Here is a 17,717-nt window from a genome sequence, read left to right as displayed (position 1 = left end):
TTGAATTTCAGCAGCTCAATGATGCACAGCTGCAGATCGATCGATTAATCAAGTGAAGTCCTTTGGAGGAGTTAATCTGCCTAATCTCGCCCTACTGTCGCAGCCGCAACCTCTCCCTACACTGATCAGAGCAGAGTGACGGGCGGCGCTATGTGACTCCAGCTTAACTAGAGGCGGGGTCACATGGTGCTCTGGCCAATCACAGCCATGCCAATAGTAGGCATGGCTGTGACGGCCTCTTGGGGCAAGTAGTATGACGCTTGTTGATTGGCTGCTTTGCAGCCTTTCAAAAAGCGCCAAGAAAGCGTCACAAAAGCGGCAAGAAAGCGACGAACACCGAACCCGAACCCGGACTTTTACGAAAATGTCCGGGTTCGGGTCCGTGTCACGGACACCCCAAAATTCGGTACAAACCCGAACTATACAGTTCGAGTTCGCTCATCCCTACTTTCTATGCATCAGTGCTTAGCAATGTCGGAGGGGTAAATTTATTTTTAGCGTAGTAAATGGCGTTGAAGATTCTAGTGGTGTTATCTTTCCCTTCTCGGCCTTTTACAAAACCTCTCTGATCCCTCTGAATCAGATCCGGAAGTTATGGGGCAAGACGATTGGCTAACATTTTAGAGAGAAGTTTTAAGTCTAAGTTCAGTAGGGATATAGGGCGATAGCTGGAGCACTGGGATGGGTCTTTACCCCCCTTAGGAAGAATGGTAATATGGGCTCTAGTCATATCTGCTGAGAGGGGTAATCCTAGGAGGGAGCTGTTACATATGTGTAACAGATGTGGGATTAGGAAATTACTAAAGTTGCGGTAATAAAGGGCCAGGAGTAGGGATGAGCGAACCCGAACTGTATAGTTCGGGTTCGTACCGAATTTTGGGGTGTCCGTGACACGGACCCGAACCCGAACATTTTCGTAAAAGTCCGGGTTCGGGTTCGGTGTTCGTCGCTTTCTTGGTGCTTTTTGAAAGGCTGCAAAGCAGCCAATCAACAAGCGTCATACTACTTGCCCCAAGAGGCCGTCACAGCCATGCCTACTATTGGCATGGCTGTGATTGGCCAGAGCACCATGTGACCCAGCCTCTATTTAAGCTGGAGTCACATAGCGCCGCCCGTCACTCTGCTCTGATCAGTGTAGGGAGAGGTTGCAGCTGCGACGTTAGGGCGAGATTAGGCAGTGATTAACTCCTCCAAAAGACTCCATCCATTGATCGATCTGCAGCTGTGGATGATTGAACTGCAGCTATTGAATTGCTCACTGTTTTTAGTCTGCCCAGAGCGTTTTTCAGTCACTTTTTTCTGGGGTGATCGGCGGCCATTTCGTGTCTAGTGGTGCGCCGGCACAAGCTGCCACCAAGTGCATTTAACCCTCAATGGTGTGGTTGTTTTTTGGCTAATTCCTACATCAGGGTGAAGCTGTCACACCAAGTGCATTTAACCAGCAATAGTCTGTTTTTTTTTTGGCCATATACTACATCAGGGGCAAGCTGCGCCCGTCACCAAGTGCATTTAACCCTCAGTAGTGTGGTTGGTCAAGCTGTCACACCAAGTGCATTTAACCATCAATATCCCAGTCTAATTCTGTCAGTAAACGTATACCTGTCACCCAGCGCCTAAATACTAGGCCTCAAATTTATATCCAGCTAAATCTGTCGTTACTGCTGTCCTGTTCTGGCTGGTCAAGTTATTTAGTGTCCGTCAAAGCACAGTTTTTGTTCTGGGTTGAAATACAATTCCCAATTTAGCAATTTCCTAATTTAGTGGTTTCTGCTGTATCAGAGCTATTTGAAATTTATCCCTAAAAGGGTATATAATATTAAAGGTGCACATAGGGTCATTCTCAATAACTTCACACACACCCGCTACCGTGCATTTCCAAGTCTAATTCTGTCTGTAAACCTATACCTGTCACCCAGCGCCTAAATACTACTCAAATTCATAGTCAGCTAAATCTGTGGTTACTGCTGTGCCTGTATTAGTGTAATACGGAACCTAAATAGATGCCAGATAGTGTTAGGTGTCTGTAAAAAAAGGCCTGAATTTGAATTCAATACATTGGGCCAAATAATATTTTTGTTGTTGTGGTGAACGATAACAATGAGGAAAACATCTAGTAAGGGACGCAGACGTGGACATGGTCGTGGTGGTGTTAGTGGACCCTCTGGTGCTGGGAGAGGACATGGCCGTTCTGCCACAGCCACACGTCCTAGTGAACCAACTACCTCAGGTCCCAGTAGCCGCCAGAATTTACAGCGATATTTGGTGGGGCCCAATGCCGTTCTAAGGATGGTAAGGCCTGAGCAGGTACAGGCATTAGTCAACTGGGTGGCCGACAGTGGATCCAGCACGTTCACATTATCTCCCACCCAGTCTTCTGCAGAAAGCGCACAGATGGCGCCTGAAAACCAAGCCCATCAGTCTGTCACATCACCCCCATGCATATCAGGGAAACTGTCTGAGCCTCAAGTCATGCAGCAGTCTCTTATGCTGTTTGAAGACTCCGCTGGCAGGGTTTCCCAAGGGCATCCACCTAGCCCTTCCCCAGCGGTGGAAGACATAGACTGCACTGACGCACAACCACTTATGTTTCCTGATGATGAGGACATGGGAATACCACCTCAGCACGTCTCTGATGATGACGAAACACAGGTGCCAACTGCTGCGTCTTTCTGCAGTGTGCAGACTGAACAGGAGGTCAGGGATCAAGACTGGGTGGAAGACGATGCAGGGGACGATGAGGTCCTAGACCCCACATGGAATGAAGGTCGTGCCACTGACTTTCACAGTTCGGAGGAAGAGGCAGTGGTGAGACCGAGCCAACAGCGTAGCAAAAGAGGGAGCAGTGGGCAAAAGCAGAACACCCGCCGCCAAGAGACTCCGCCTGCTACTGCCCGCCGCCATCTGGGACCGAGCACCCCAAAGGCAGCTTCAAGGAGTTCCCTGGCATGGCACTTCTTCAAACAATGTGCTGACGACAAGACCCGAGTGGTTTGCACGCTGTGCCATCAGAGCCTGAAGCGAGGCATTAACCCCTTAAGGACACAGCCCTATTTCACCTTAAGGACCAGGCCATTTTTTGCAAATCTGACCAGTGTCACTTTAAGTGCTGATAACTTTAAAACGCTTTGACTTATCCAGGCCATTCTGAGATTGTTTTTTCGTCACATATTGTACTTCATGACACTGGTAAAATGAAGTCAAAAGAATTATTTTTTTTGCACCAAAAAATTCCTAATTTAACAAAAATTTTGAAAAATTTGCAAATTTCAAAGTTCCAGTTTCTCTACTTCTGTAATACATAGTAATACCCCCAAAAATTGTGATGAGTTTACATTCCCCATATGTCTACTTCATGTTTCAATTATTTTGGGAATGATATTTTATTTTTTGGGGATGTTATAAGGCTTAGAAGTTTAGAAGCAAATCTTGAAATTTTTCTGAAATTTACAAAAACTCAATTTTTATGGACCAGCTCAGGTCTCAAGTCACTTTGCGAGGCTTACATAATAGAAACCACCCAAAAATGACCCCATCTAAGAAACTACACCCCTCAAGGTATTCAAAACTGATTTTGAATACGTTGTTAACCCTTTAGGTGTTGCACAAGAGTTATTGGCAAATGGGGAGGAAATTTGAGAATTTTATTTTTTTGTCTAATTTTTCATTTTAACCCATTTTTTCCACTAACAAAGCAAGGGTTAACAGCCAAACAAGACTGTATCTTTATTGCCCTGACTCTGCCGTTTAGAGAAATACCCAATATGTGGCCGTAAACTACTGTACGGCCACACAGCGGGGCGTAGAGTGAAAGGTGCGCCGTTTGGTTTTTGGAAGGCTGATTTTTATGGACTGGTTTATTTACACCATGTCCCATTTGAAGCCCCCTGATGCACCCCTAGAGTAGAAACTCCATAAAGTGACCCCATCTAAGAAACTACACCCCTCAAGGTATTCAAAACTGATTTTACATACGTCGTTAACCCTTTAGGTGTTGCACAAGAGTTATTGGAAAATGGCGATGAAATTTGAGAATTTCATTTTTTTGCTAATTTTCCATTTTAACCCATTTTTTCCACTAACAAAGCAAGGGTTAACAGCCAAACAAGACTGTATCTTTATTGCCCTGACTCTGCTGTTTACAGAAATACCCAATATGTGGCCGTAAACTACTGTACGGCCACACAGCGGAGCGTAGAGTGAAAGGTGCGCCGTTTGTTTTTTGGAGGGCTGATTTTTATGGACCGGTTTTTTGACACCATGTCCCATTTGAAGCCCCCTGATGCACCCCAGATTATAAACTCCATAAAAGTGACCCCATCTAAGAAACTACACCCCTCAAGGTATTCAAAACTGATTTTACAAACTTTGTTAACCCTTTAGGTGTTGCACAAGATTTAATGGAAAATAGAGATACAATTTCAAAATTTCACTTTTTTGGCAGATTTTCCATTTAAATTTTTTTTTTCCAGTTACAAAGCAAGGGTTAACAGCCAATCAAAACTCATTATTTATGGCCCTGATTCTGTAGTTTACAGAAACACCCCATATGTGGTCGTAAACCGCTGTACGGGCACACGGCAGGGCGCAGAAGGAAAGGAATGCCATACGGTTTTTGGAAGGCAGATTTTGCTGGACTGGTTTTTTGACACCATGTCCCATTTGAAGCCCCCCGATGCACCCCTAGAGTAGAAACTCCAAAAAAGTGACCCCATTTTAGAAACTACGGGATAGGGTGGCAGTTTTGTTGGTACTAGTTTAGGGTACATATGATTTTTGGTTGCTCTATATTACACTTTTTGTGCGGCAAGGTAACAAGAAATAGCTTTTTTGGCAGCGTTTTTTTTTTGTTATTTACAACATTCATCTGACAGGTTAGATCATGTGGTAATTTTATAGAGCAGGTTGTCACGGACGCGGCGATACCTAATATGTATACAATTTTTTTTTATTTATGTACGTTTTACACAATGATTTCATTTTTAAAACAAAAAAAATGTTTTAGTGTCTCCATAGTCTAAGAGCCATTGTTTTTTCAGTTTTTGGGCGATTATCTTAAGTAAGGTCTCATTTTTTGCGGGATGAGATGACGGTTTGATTGTTACAATTTTGGCGTACATGCGACTTTTTTGATCACTTTTATTACCTTTTTTTGGGAAGTAAGGTGGACAAAATTTCAATTTCATCATAGTTTTTTATTTTTTATTTTTATGGCGTTCACCGTTCGGGTAAAGTAACATGACCGTTTTATAGATCAGGTCGTTACGGACGCGGCGATACCAAACATGTGTAGGGAATTTTATTTTTTTAATTTTTAAATCAGTGATAAATGTGTTTTTTGATTTTTACCTTTTTTTCACTTTTTTTTTGACCCAGACCCACTTGGTTCTTGAAGATCCAGTGGGTCTGATGTCTGTAAAATACAGTACAGAACCCCTATAGGTTTCTGTACTGTATTTTACTTACACTTAACAGATCTATGCTTTCAGCACAGATCTGTTCAGCACCATGGACAGCAGGACGCCTGATCAGCGTCCTGTTGCCATGGGAACCTTCCCCGTCTGCTCAGTAGTGGTCAGAACTGCGCAGACGGGGAAGGGTAAGGACGGGCTTGGGGGGCTGCCTGGAAGCTCTCTCCCTCTCCATCGGGGGGCTGCAAAGGCACTGCAGCCCCCCGATCGGAGAGGGAGGGAGCTCCCTCTTACTGTTAACTTTTTCCATACAGTATGTATGTACTGTATGGAAAGGGTTAAACGGCTGACATCGCATCACCGATGTCAGCCGTTTATACCAGGGTGCCAGCAATGTGCTGGCACCCTGGTATACCCACTCTACACCAACGATTATTCAATGGGAGGCGGGCGGGGGATCGCGATCCCGCCTGCCGCACCGCCCGCCTCCCGCACCGCCCCCACCGCCCGCAACACCCATCCTGCACCTCCCACCGGGCTAAAATCATTCAGAGGTGCAGGGGGGGGTGATAAATATATATTTTCGCCACACTAAAGTTTCTGATCGCTGCGGTCAGGGACCGCAGCGATCAGAAACTGCAGAAAGCGCAACAAACCGCAGGTCTGAATTGACCTGCGGTTTGTTGCGATCGCGGACATGGGGGGTCACGGGACCCCCCCCCGCGCATTTAGCTGAGGTGCCTGCTCAATGATTTGAGCAGGCACCTTGTTCCGATCACAGCCGGCCGCACGGCAGTGATCGGAACAACACATGACGTACCGGTACGTCATGTGTCCTTAAGTACTCGGGAAACATGCCGTACCGATACGTCATGTGTCCTTAAGGGGTTAACGTTCTGAACCTTAGCACAACCTGCATGACCAGGCACCTGCATGCAAAGCATGAACTGCAGTGGAGTAAACCAAGGAAGTCACTCAGGCTCCCCCTGCTACCTCTTCTGCTGCTGCCGCCTCGGCCTCTTCTGCTGCTGCCGCCTCGGCCTCTTCCTCCGCCTCTGGAGGAACGTTGGCACCTGCCGCCCAGCAAACAGGGGATGTACCACCAACACCACCACCACCTCCGTCACCAAGCATCTCAACCATGTCACACGGCAGCGTTCAGCTCTCCATCTCACAAACATTTGAGAGAAAGCGTAAATTCCCACCTAGCCACCCTCGATCCCTGGCCCTGAATGCCAGCATTTCTAAACTACTGGCCTATGAAATGCTGTCATTTAGGCTGGTGGACACAGACAGCTTCAAACAGCTCATGTCGCTTGCTGTCCCACAGTATGTTGTTCCCAGCCGCCACTACTTCTCCAGGAGAGCCGTGCCTTCCCCGCACAACCAAGTATACGATAAAATCAAGTGTGCACTGCGCAACGCCATCTGTGGCAAGGTCCACCTAACCACAGATACGTGGACCAGTAAGCACGGCCAGGGACGCTATATCTCCCTAACTGCACACTGGGTAAATGTAGTGGCAGCTGGGCCCCAGGCGGAGAGCTGTTTGGCGCACGTCCTTCCGCCGCCAAGGATCGCAGGGCAACATTCATTGCCTCCTGTTGCCACCACCTCCTTCTCGGCTTCCTCCTCCTCTTCTTCCACCTGCTCATCCAGTCAGCCACACACCTTCACCACCATCATCAGCACAGCCCGGGGTAAACATCAGCAGGCCATTCTGAAACTCATATGTTTGGGGGACAGGCCCCACACCGCACAGGAGTTGTGGCGGGGTATAGAACAACAGACCGACGAGTGGTTGCTGCCGGTGAGCCTCAAGCCCGGCCTGGTGGTGTGTGATAATGGGCGAAATCTCATTGCAGCTCTGGGACTAGCCGGTTTGACGCACATCCCTTGCCTGGCGCATGTGCTGAATTTGGTGGTGCAGAAGTTCATTCACAACTACCCCGACATGTCAGAGCTGCTGCATAAAGTGCGGGCCGTCTGTTCGCGCTTCCGGCGTTCACATCCTGCCGCTGCTCGCCTGTCTGCGCTACAGCGTAACTTCGGCCTTCCCGCTCACCGCCTCATATGTGACGTGCCCACCAGGTGAAACTCCACCTTGCACATGCTGGACAGACTGTGCGAGCAGCAGCAGGCCATAGTGGAGTTTCAGCTGCAGCACGCACGGGTCAGTCGCACTGCGGAACAGCACCACTTCACCACCAATGACTGGGCCTCCATGCGAGACCTGTGTGTCCTGTTGCGCTGTTTCGAGTACTCCACCAACATGGCCAGTGGCGATGACGCCATTATCAGCGTTACAATACCACTTCTATGTCTCCTTGAGAAAACACTTAGGGCGATGATGGAAGAGGAGGTGGCCCAGGAGGAGGAGGAGGAGGAGGAGGAGGAGGAAGAGGGGTCATTTTTAGCACTTTCAGGCCAGTCTCTTCGAAGTGACTCAGAGGGAGGTTTTTTGCAACAGCAGAGGCCAGGTACAAATGTGGCCAGCCAGGGCCCACTACTGGAGGACGAGGATGAGGAGGAGGAGAATGAGGATGAAGCATGTTCACAGCGGGGTGGCACCCAACGCAGCTCGGGCCCATCACTGGTGCGTGGCTGGGGGGAAAGGCAGGACGATGACGATACGCCTCCCACAGAGGACAGCTTGTCCTTACCCCTGGGCAGCCTGGCACACATGAGCGACTACATGCTGCAGTGCCTGCGCAACGACAGCAGAGTTGCCCACATTTTAACGTGTGCGGACTACTGGGTTGCCACCCTGCTGGATCCACGGTACAAAGACAACGTGCCCACCTTACTTCCTGCACTGGAGCGTGATAGGAAGATGCGCGAGTACAAGCGCACGTTGGTAGACGCGCTACTGAGAGCATTCCCAAATGTCACAGGGGAACAAGTGGAAGCCCAAGGGCAAGGCAGAGGAGGAGCAAGAGGTCGCCAAGGCAGCTGTGTCACGGCCAGCTCCTCTGAGGGCAGGGTTAGCCACAGCTAACTGCACCACCACCTGAGACGCAACGTGTTAGCAGGAGGCAACATTTCACTAACATGGTGGAACAGTACGTGTGCACACCCCTCCACGTCCTGACTGATGGTTCGGCCCCATTCAATTTCTGGGTCTCTAAATTGTCCACGTGGCCAGAGCTAGCCTTTTATGCCTTGGAGGTGCTGGCCTGCCCGGCGGCCAGCGTTTTGTCTGAACGTGTATGTAGTGTACGGGAGAGTAATACCCCGTCACTACAGAAGGGTCACTTGGGTATTGTCGTTCCCCCTGTATTTATGGGGAGGTTGGTATAGAATATCTTGTCAATGTACTGCTATGTATTTTCCTGTTACTGTGAAACGTGCATGTGCAGGCCGGCTAGGGTGTCATTCCAGCTCTGAGTCACTAGAGGGAGCTAGGGAACCCTAGGTTATATAAGGCCCAGTCAGGAAGTAACAGCAGTGTTCAGACAGTGGGAGCAGAGGTCAGAAATGATCCTGTGTCTGAGTGAAGGCCAGGCTATGGGCCTGTGAAAGCAGAGCAGGCCTGAAGCCTGCCGACTAGGAGAGGGTAGTAAAGGCCCTGTAACCGGGTTCCGGATCCAAGGAAAAGGTTCCCCTCCTGAGTCATCATCCGTTTAGCTGAAGCAGCATAAGCAAGCCACCAGCCAAGACACAGAATACCACAGAGGCCGATCAGATAAAGCAAGAGGTACTCAAGATAACAGAGGAGGTACTAGATAAGGACAGCTTCAAGGGTACGCCAGATAAAGGGCATTAGACCTTGGAGAGAAAGTCACATGTGTCAGGACCAGTCAGGAATAGTGTGCAAGCCGCCTGTACTGCATCTCCTGCAATCAACACTCTGTATTATACATTGCTAAGACCGGCCATTCTGTAATCCCAAGAACCACCTGTATTGCTATGGAAAACCAACTGTCTTCATGGAACTGCGCTTCCAACTGCGTCCATGTATTATACTCACTGATATTCAGTAAAGTTCCAGTTTTTGTTGGCTATCCTATGCTTGCTTCATTCTTCTACAATACCATACACGGCGTGTCACCGTTTAATTGACACTGGCGTCACGAACTTTTAAATACCTGCCTGTTCCAGTATTCGCCCCAATTGAAGACGACAGTGGATCCCAGGTTAGTGAGTCAATCTGCACTACAAAGCCCAGCATACACTACTGACCCCCTGGGACACTGCATGTATTCAGCACGGCAGGGGGCGTCATTACAGACAAACGCAGCCGCCTGTCTACAGCCAATGTGGACAAGCTGACGTTCATAAAAATGAACCAGGTATGGATCCCACAGGATCTGTCCATCCCTTGTCCAGATTAGACATTAACTACCTCCCCTTAACCATATATTATTGTACTCCAGGGCACTTCCTCATTCAATCCTATTTTTATTTTCATTTTACCATTATATTGCGAGGCTACCCAAAGTTGAATGAACCTCTCCTCTGTCTGGGTGCCGGGGCCTAAATATATGCCAATGGACTGTTGCACTGGTGGGTGACGTGAAGCCTGATTCTCTGCTATGACATGCAGACTGATTCTCTGCTGACATGAAGCCAGATCCTCTGTTACGGGACCTCTCTCCTCTGCCTGGGTGCTGGGGCCTAAATATATGACAATGGACTGTTGCAGTGGTGGCTGACGTGAAGCCTGATTCTCTGCTATGACATGAAGACTGATTCTCTGCTGACATGAAGCCAGATTCTCTGTTACGGGAGCTCTCTCCTCTGCCTGGGTGCCGGGGCCTAAATATCTGAGAATGGACTGTTCCAGTGGTGGGTGACGTGAAGCCTGATTCTCTGCTATGACATGCAGACTGATTCTCTGTTACGGGAGCTCTCTCCTCTGCCTGGGTGCCGGGGCCTAAATATCTGAGAATGGACTCTTACAGTGGTGGGTGACGTGAAGCCTGATTTTGGTTAATTTTATTTATTTTATTTTTATTCATTTCCCTATCCACATTTGTTTGCATGGGATTTACCTACATGTTGCTGCTTTTTGCAGCCCTCTAGCCCTTTTCTGGGCTGTTTTACAGCCTTTTTAGTGCCGAAAAGTTCGGGTCCCCATTGACTTCAATGGGGTTCGGGTTCGGGACGAAGTTCGGATCGGGTTCGGATCCCGAACTCGAACATTTCCGGGAAGTTCGGCCGAACTTCTCGAACTCGAACATCCAGGTGTCCGCTCAACTCTAGCCGGGAGACCATCTGGGCCAAGAGCTTTACCGTTCGGAAGATTATTTATATTTTTTTTTTAGTTCTTCAGAGTTGAAGGGGGCGATGAGGGCTAATTTTTGAGTTTTGGTGAGTCTGGGAAGGGTTATGGAACTGAGGAAGGATTCTATGGAATCAGGGATTGAAGAGTCTTTCTTTTTTATTAATTTTACTAATATGGTTTTGGGTTTTCCTCTTTTTTTTTATGAGACTCATCATTAACTTGGAAGCTTTGTTGCCATGGGCAAAGTATTTAAATTGGGAATGTAGATAAAGTTTGGCTGATTTTGTATTGAGGAGGTATTTTAGTTCCGATCTAAGATCGTTAAGTTGGGAGAGGTTTGAATCTAGTAGTGTTTTTTTGTGGATCTCTTCTACTGTTTGGATCTCCGAGAGAAGTTGTTCCACACGCTCCATCCTTTTTTTTTTGAGTTGAGTTCCAAGTTTGATGAACTGTCCTCTTATATAAGCTTTGTGGGCATCCCACACCGTATGAGGGGAGGTTTCAGGAATGGCATTTAGGTGGAAATACTCCTCCAGGAGGTTTTGTACCTGATTTTTAAGGTCAGGGATAGTACTTAGCTGTTCGTTTAACCTCTATTTGAATGCTTTAGGCATATGTTGGGGGATGGTAACCGATAAGTAAATTGGGGAGTGGTCTGAGAGGTGAATGGACCCAATTTTGGCGTTAGTGCAAAATTGGAGGTGCTCTTTAGAAATAAAAAGGTAATCCAGTCTATGGTAAGAGTGATGTACATTGGAATAGAAAGTATAATCTTTACATAGGGGATTTAAAATTCTCCATGCATCTACCAACTGAAGTGAATGGAGTTGTTTGCGGATAATTCAGAGTTTTTTTGAGGAGAGAGAGGATTTTTTGGAGGTGGAGTCTAGTGTAGGCTCTAGTGAGATGTTAAAATCCCCGCCCATAATGACTATGCCTTCTTTAAACTTTTCCACTATTGGGGATAGTGATTGATACCATTTATGTTGAAGGGTGTTGGCGGCATATATGTTAATAAATGTGTACATCTGATTTGCAAAAGTACCTTTCAACATTAGGTAACGGCCGTCGGGATCTTGGATGTGGGAGCCATACTGGAATGGACTCCATCTTTTGAAACCTATGCTGACTCCCCTGGAGGCTGAAGAGTCGGATCCACAATGATACCACACTGGAAAGTTAGAGAATGAGAGGTTAGGATAATGATCACATTTATAGTGTGTTTCCTGAAGGAAGATAATAGAGCAATTCTCTTTTTTCAGAAGAGAGAAGAGTTGAGCTCTTTTGGAAGGTGATTTTTAAGCCTTTGACATTGTATGAGGAAATCTGGAGATCTGTCATGGCTTAAACATGAAGGAGTACCTCAGGTGTGCTATAAGGGCTTGGGTGTGGTTGGATTCCGAGTGTCCAGCCCCCACGGGAGCCGCCAACTCTCTCACATGACATATGTTTTTCCTTTCAGATTCTGTATATCGCCACAGTGTCCCTTTAAACTAAAAATAACAGGAACAAGAAATGAGCAATAAGCCTGGGTTAATGTACGGGCCATTGCTGAACAGTACAACAAAAATAACTTTTAGAAGTAAATTAAGTATTAGTGGTTAGAGGACTCAGAACCCGGGAAAAAAGCAGGAGGGGGAAAAACAACTTGGTTCTTAGTTGGAGCACCCTATGAAGTGATTAGTAACCATCTAAAATACAATGGATATATAACCAGAGAAGTTATACTAAGACATTAAAGTGGCAAATTGACCTGAGAAGAAAGTGAGTAGAAGGATAAGAAAAGATAACTTAAATCTATATGCTTTTAGTAGTATATACTTGACGATGATCATCTGGGGATCAATTGTCCACTGATAGACGTCTTGGAGATGGGCCGTGGAGATTTCTCCTGTGCCTTTGGGATTTCGGTGTGCGTTGTTTTTCCCATGGCTCCACTTTACGTATTTCTGGAAGCTCGAATAGACCTTGAACAGGGTCCCAATTTTGGATATTTAGAGGGCCACAGCCCAGCAGATCGTATAATGGATCTAAGTCCTGGTGCGAGGTAATAGACAGTCTGTGTCCTTCAAACATAAACGAGATGCCAAAGGGAAAGGACCATCTGTAAAGTATCTTCTTGGACCTAAGCAATTCCGTAAGAGGTTTAAGTGATCTCTGTTTCCTCAGGGTGGATTGGGCTAGATCTTGAAATATGAGGATATCACTTCCCTCCCATTGAATAGGGTTCCCGGATCGTGCTCTGTACATGATTGCTTCCTTCACAGGGAATGCCAGGAATTTGCAGATTACGTCCCTGGGGGGATCAGAAGGAGCAGGTTTGGGCTTTAAGGCCCTATGGGCCCTCTCCAGGGTAACTTTGTGAGCCATGTCAGGTCCCAGAAGCATGAGGCATATTTGCACCACTGTATAGGGAAGATCGGTTGCGGCTATAGATTCGGGTATGCCGCGAAAGCGAAGGTTATTGCGCCTACCTCTGCTCTCTTGGTCTTCAATTGCGCTGAATATGCTGTTAAGATTCTTTTGGATCGAGGAGACGCTGTTCGTAATCGCTTTCTGGTGCTGAATAACGCTTGCCTGGGCTTCTCCCTATCTGCTTCACATCCAGCTTGATGGACGACAGGTCTGAGCTGATCGGTTCCAGCGCTGAAGCAAGTGAGGACGCCAGAGCTTCTTTCAGAAAGGATCTGGATATAGGTAGGTGGTCTGTATCTTCACCGCTTTCCCATACTTGAGCTGGGAGTTCCGCCTGTCTGCGGCTTGAAGCGCTCGGGGTGTCCAGTGTCATTTTGTGTTCTCTGGCAACAGCAGCAGCGGCTGCTTTTTTGATGAATTTGTCCATCTCACCGCTGTTTGGGTTGGATCTTTGCTGACCAGCCGTTTCCCCAGCTTTCGAGCCACCGATTTTGACCATTTTGGTTAATCCAGGCTGTAATAACACGCTGTTAGGGTGTATAGTAGAACGGAGCAGCGAGGTTAAGCTGCCATCTCGCTCCGGCGCTAGCTCCGCCCCCTCAACTCTCATGTTATTTTTAAATGCTGTTACAAAAACTTAATGTATGCTATAAAGCTTTCTAATAAAGCCCTTTAAAAAAAAAAAAGCCTTTGCTGCATATGTCATTGTCAGATACACCCTTTAGATACTGTTGTTCTATTCTGCTATTAATAAAAAACCTTTTAGGGAAAGATCCTACATTTGAGAAATATGAGGAGAGCGTCAAATAATGGACGTGGCCCCGGTCGTTGTGTTGCTGGTGGAGCTCCTGTTGCAGGGAGAGGACGTGGTCGATCTGTACCAGCTACACGCACAAGTGAAACCCCTTCCTCAGGTGCGAGTAGGCGACAGAACCTGCAGCGGCATTTGATCGGGCCTAATGCGGCTCTACGAATGGCGAGTCCAGAACAAGCACAGGCGATAGTAGATTGGGTTGCTGACAGTTCCTCCAGTTCCTTCACATTGTCTCCCACCCAGTCTCCTGCTGAAAGACCACAGTTGGCACCTGCAGCCGATGTCCATCAGTCTTTCACCTCACCACCTTGCAAATCAGCCAAGCAGTCTGAGCCCCAAGTCATGCAGCAGTCTCTTCTACTTTTTGATGACTGTTAGCAGGGTTTCCCAGGGCCATCCACATAGCCCTGCCCCAGAAGTAGAAGAGATTGAGTGCACCGATGCCCAACCACTTATGTTTCAAGATGAGCACATGGGAGGACCATCGCAGCACGTCTCGGATGACAAAACACGAGTGCCAACTGCTGGGGCTTTCAAAAGTGTGCAGACCGACAAGGAAGGCAGGGGTGAAGACTGGGTGGAAGATGATGTGGAGGACGATGAGGTCTTCGACTCCACATGGAATCAAGGTCATGCAAGTGACCTGTGTAGTTCGGAGGAAGAGGCGGTGGTCGCACAGAGCCACCAGCACAGCAGAAGAGGGAGCAGGGTGCAAAAACAGAGGGGCCGTCCTCTAGACAGTTCGCCTGCTACTGCCCAAAGAAGCAAGGGACCGAGCACACCAAAGCCAGCTCCAAGGAGTTCCCTGGCGTGGCAGTTCTTCAGACAATGTGCTGACAACAAGAAACAAGTGGTTTGCATGCTGTGCAATCAGAGCCTGAAGCGAGGCATAAACGTTCTCAACCTGCATGACCAGGCATCTAAGTGCAAAGCATGAGCTGCAGTGGAGTAGACACCTTAAACGCCAAGAAAGGTCTCTGGCTCCTCCTGCTTCCTCTTCTGCTGCAGTCTCAGCCTCTTCATCCACCTTTGGAGTGACAGTGTCACCTGCCACCCCGCAAACAGAGGATCTGCTAGCAACGCCGAGTTGCCCACATTCTAACTTGTGCTGATTACTGGGTGGCCATGCTGCTGGATCCCCGTTACAAGGACAAAGTACCATCCTTAATTCCGTCACTGGAGCGTGATCGTAAGATGTGCGAGTACAAGCGCACACTGGTAGACACGCTGCTGGTGGCATTCCCACCTGACAGCGGGGCACAGTCGAGGCACAAATTGAAGGCAGAGGACGAGAAAGAGGTCGCCAACGCAGCTGGGGCACCGCCAGCACCTCAGAAGGCAGGGTTAGCATGGCCGAAATGTTAACATGGCCAGCACCACCAGCTGATATGGAATGTCTTAGCAGGAGGAAGCATTTCACCAACATGGTGGAGCAGTATGTGTGCACACGCCTACACGTACTGACTGATGGGTCTGCCCCCTGCAACTTCTGGGTCTCCAAATTGGGCACCTGGCCTGAGCTTGCCCTTTACGCCTTGGAGCTGCCCTGCAGCCAGTGTATTATCTGAGCGTGTGTTTAGCACATGCTGCCACCTGTCCGCAGCCAATGGCCAAAAACTAGTGTTGGCTACCTTGTCCTCCTCCACCGCCGTTTCCACCTACACCGCTACATCCATCGCCTCCAAAAACTCCTACTCCATATGGACCTACACCTCATAAATCTTTTATTTTTATTTTTTTATTTGTACATATTTTATTTTATTTTATGTAATTTCACAATTTTTGGGTGTGATGTACCACTGCTATACCTAGTAGACAGGTTAAAAAATTCACTAATTTGTCTGTTACATTTTTGGGTGAAATTCACCAATTTTTGGGTGTGTATACTACTGCTATACCTAGCAGACAGCTTAATAAAAATTTACAAAATCACAGAAATATAGTGGCAAATATGGGGGAACTGCTCAAACCCCAAACACTGTAGCATGTTTCTCATTGGGGGAGCAGTCCCACCGCATGTGGACCGCAGCAAACGACCATCCCCAGCAAAAAATGCGCAAAATGGAGGATGCCGGCGCGGTCCACATGCACCACAAAGGCATCCTACACAAAACAGAGCATTGTGCGGATGAAAATGCAATTATATAAACCACAGAAAAAATGCACCACACGGATATGCCACTGACTATACTAGCTAGTCATACAAGCTGATATTAAAAGCTGAGACTTTTGCCAATATATTACTGTCAGGAACACATCGGAGCCCATTATGCACGTAGCGTAGTGGTAGGACCCTTGCCATGCTGAGAGACCGTGACGTGGTGCATGATGGGCTCCGATGTGTTCCTGACAGGAATATATTGGCAAAAGTCTCAGCTTTTAATATCTGCTTGTATGACTAGCTAGTACAGTCAGTGGCATATCCGTTTGGTGCATTTTTTCTGTGATTTATATAATTAGCTTAATAAATTTCACAAATTTTTCTTTTAAATTTTCGGGTGACAATAAACATTTTTTTTCTGTCATAGACCCCTGCTCTACCAATTAGGTTAATAAATTTCACTAATTTTTCTGTTACATTGTTGGGTTGACATTTTACAATTTTGGACGTGAATAAATCCCGGCTCTGCATAATTGACAGGGAATAAAATTTCAGAAACTCTTCTTTACTTGATGCGTGCCACCTCCTTTCATTCAATGCTTTGCCCACATTCGCGCTTTAATAATTTGTCCCACATTTACGTTTCAATAACTTTTCCCATATTTCCGCTCGATCCAAAAAAAAATTAATACATTGATCTCCCTTGGATGTGGTCTCTCTTTCTCATGCTCCCCCTCCAGCATGGAACCCATATTCGCCGATAACCGTGATCAACATGGTAAGCTCAGAAAAGAACACCAAAAGTTGATAGAGAAGATATCCAAATGGGTGGTGGACGTCACAGGGACGTGCGATCAGGCAGAAGTTATCTAGAGTCAACAAAGCGGAAGCAGGGCCTCTCCTGGCTAACGTTTCCTAATCCAAAATACCACAGTGACATTCCCTATAATTTTTTATTAATCATTCCAATAACAGGGCATCTTAAGAGTCCTGTATTGTTATTTATCGTCACTACCTCCCCGAGTTGGGAGTGGGTAATTGTCCCTCGCCCCCTCCTTAACTTGGAAGCTTATGCTTCAATACTTTGTCCCACATTTCCGCTCGATTATATTTAATTCCATCCATTGACCTCCCTTGCATGTGGTATCCTTTTCTCAGGCTCCCTCCTGGAACCCTGATTCCCCACCACCCGTGATCACCATGGTAGGCTCAAAAAAGAACATCGAAAGCAGATATCCAATTGGATTGTGGAAATCACGGGGACGTGCGACATTGTGGAGCAGTAAGTGTGCACACGCCTACACAAACTGACTGACAGGGGTCTGCCCCTGCAACTTCTGGGTCTACAAATTGGGCACATGGCCTGAGCTTGCCCTTTACGCCTTGGAGGTGGATTATTAGCATGACGGGAGGGGATTATTAGGTTATATTTTCCAATGTTTTGGGGTGTACCCTAATTTAAAAAAATAAATTTTAAACTAAAAAGCAGTGTAGGCTACCTCCTCCTCCACCGCTGCTTCCACCTACACCGCCACATCCACCGCCTCCTCAACCTCCTACTCCATGTGGACCTGGTCCTCCTAGATCAAGATTATATTTTTTTTATTTTTGCATATTTTATGTTATTTAAAGTCATTTCCCTATCCACATTTGTTTGCAGAGCACTTGCCATGCTCTTAACCACATTGTGATGCCATTTGCAGCCCTCTAGCCCTTTCCATGACATTTTTACAGCCATTTTAGTATTCAAAA

This window comes from Bufo gargarizans, chromosome 1, assembly GCF_014858855.1.
Source record: "Bufo gargarizans isolate SCDJY-AF-19 chromosome 1, ASM1485885v1, whole genome shotgun sequence".
Classification (NCBI taxonomy): domain Eukaryota; kingdom Metazoa; phylum Chordata; class Amphibia; order Anura; family Bufonidae; genus Bufo; species Bufo gargarizans.
Note: the sequence above shows the minus strand (reverse complement) of the source record.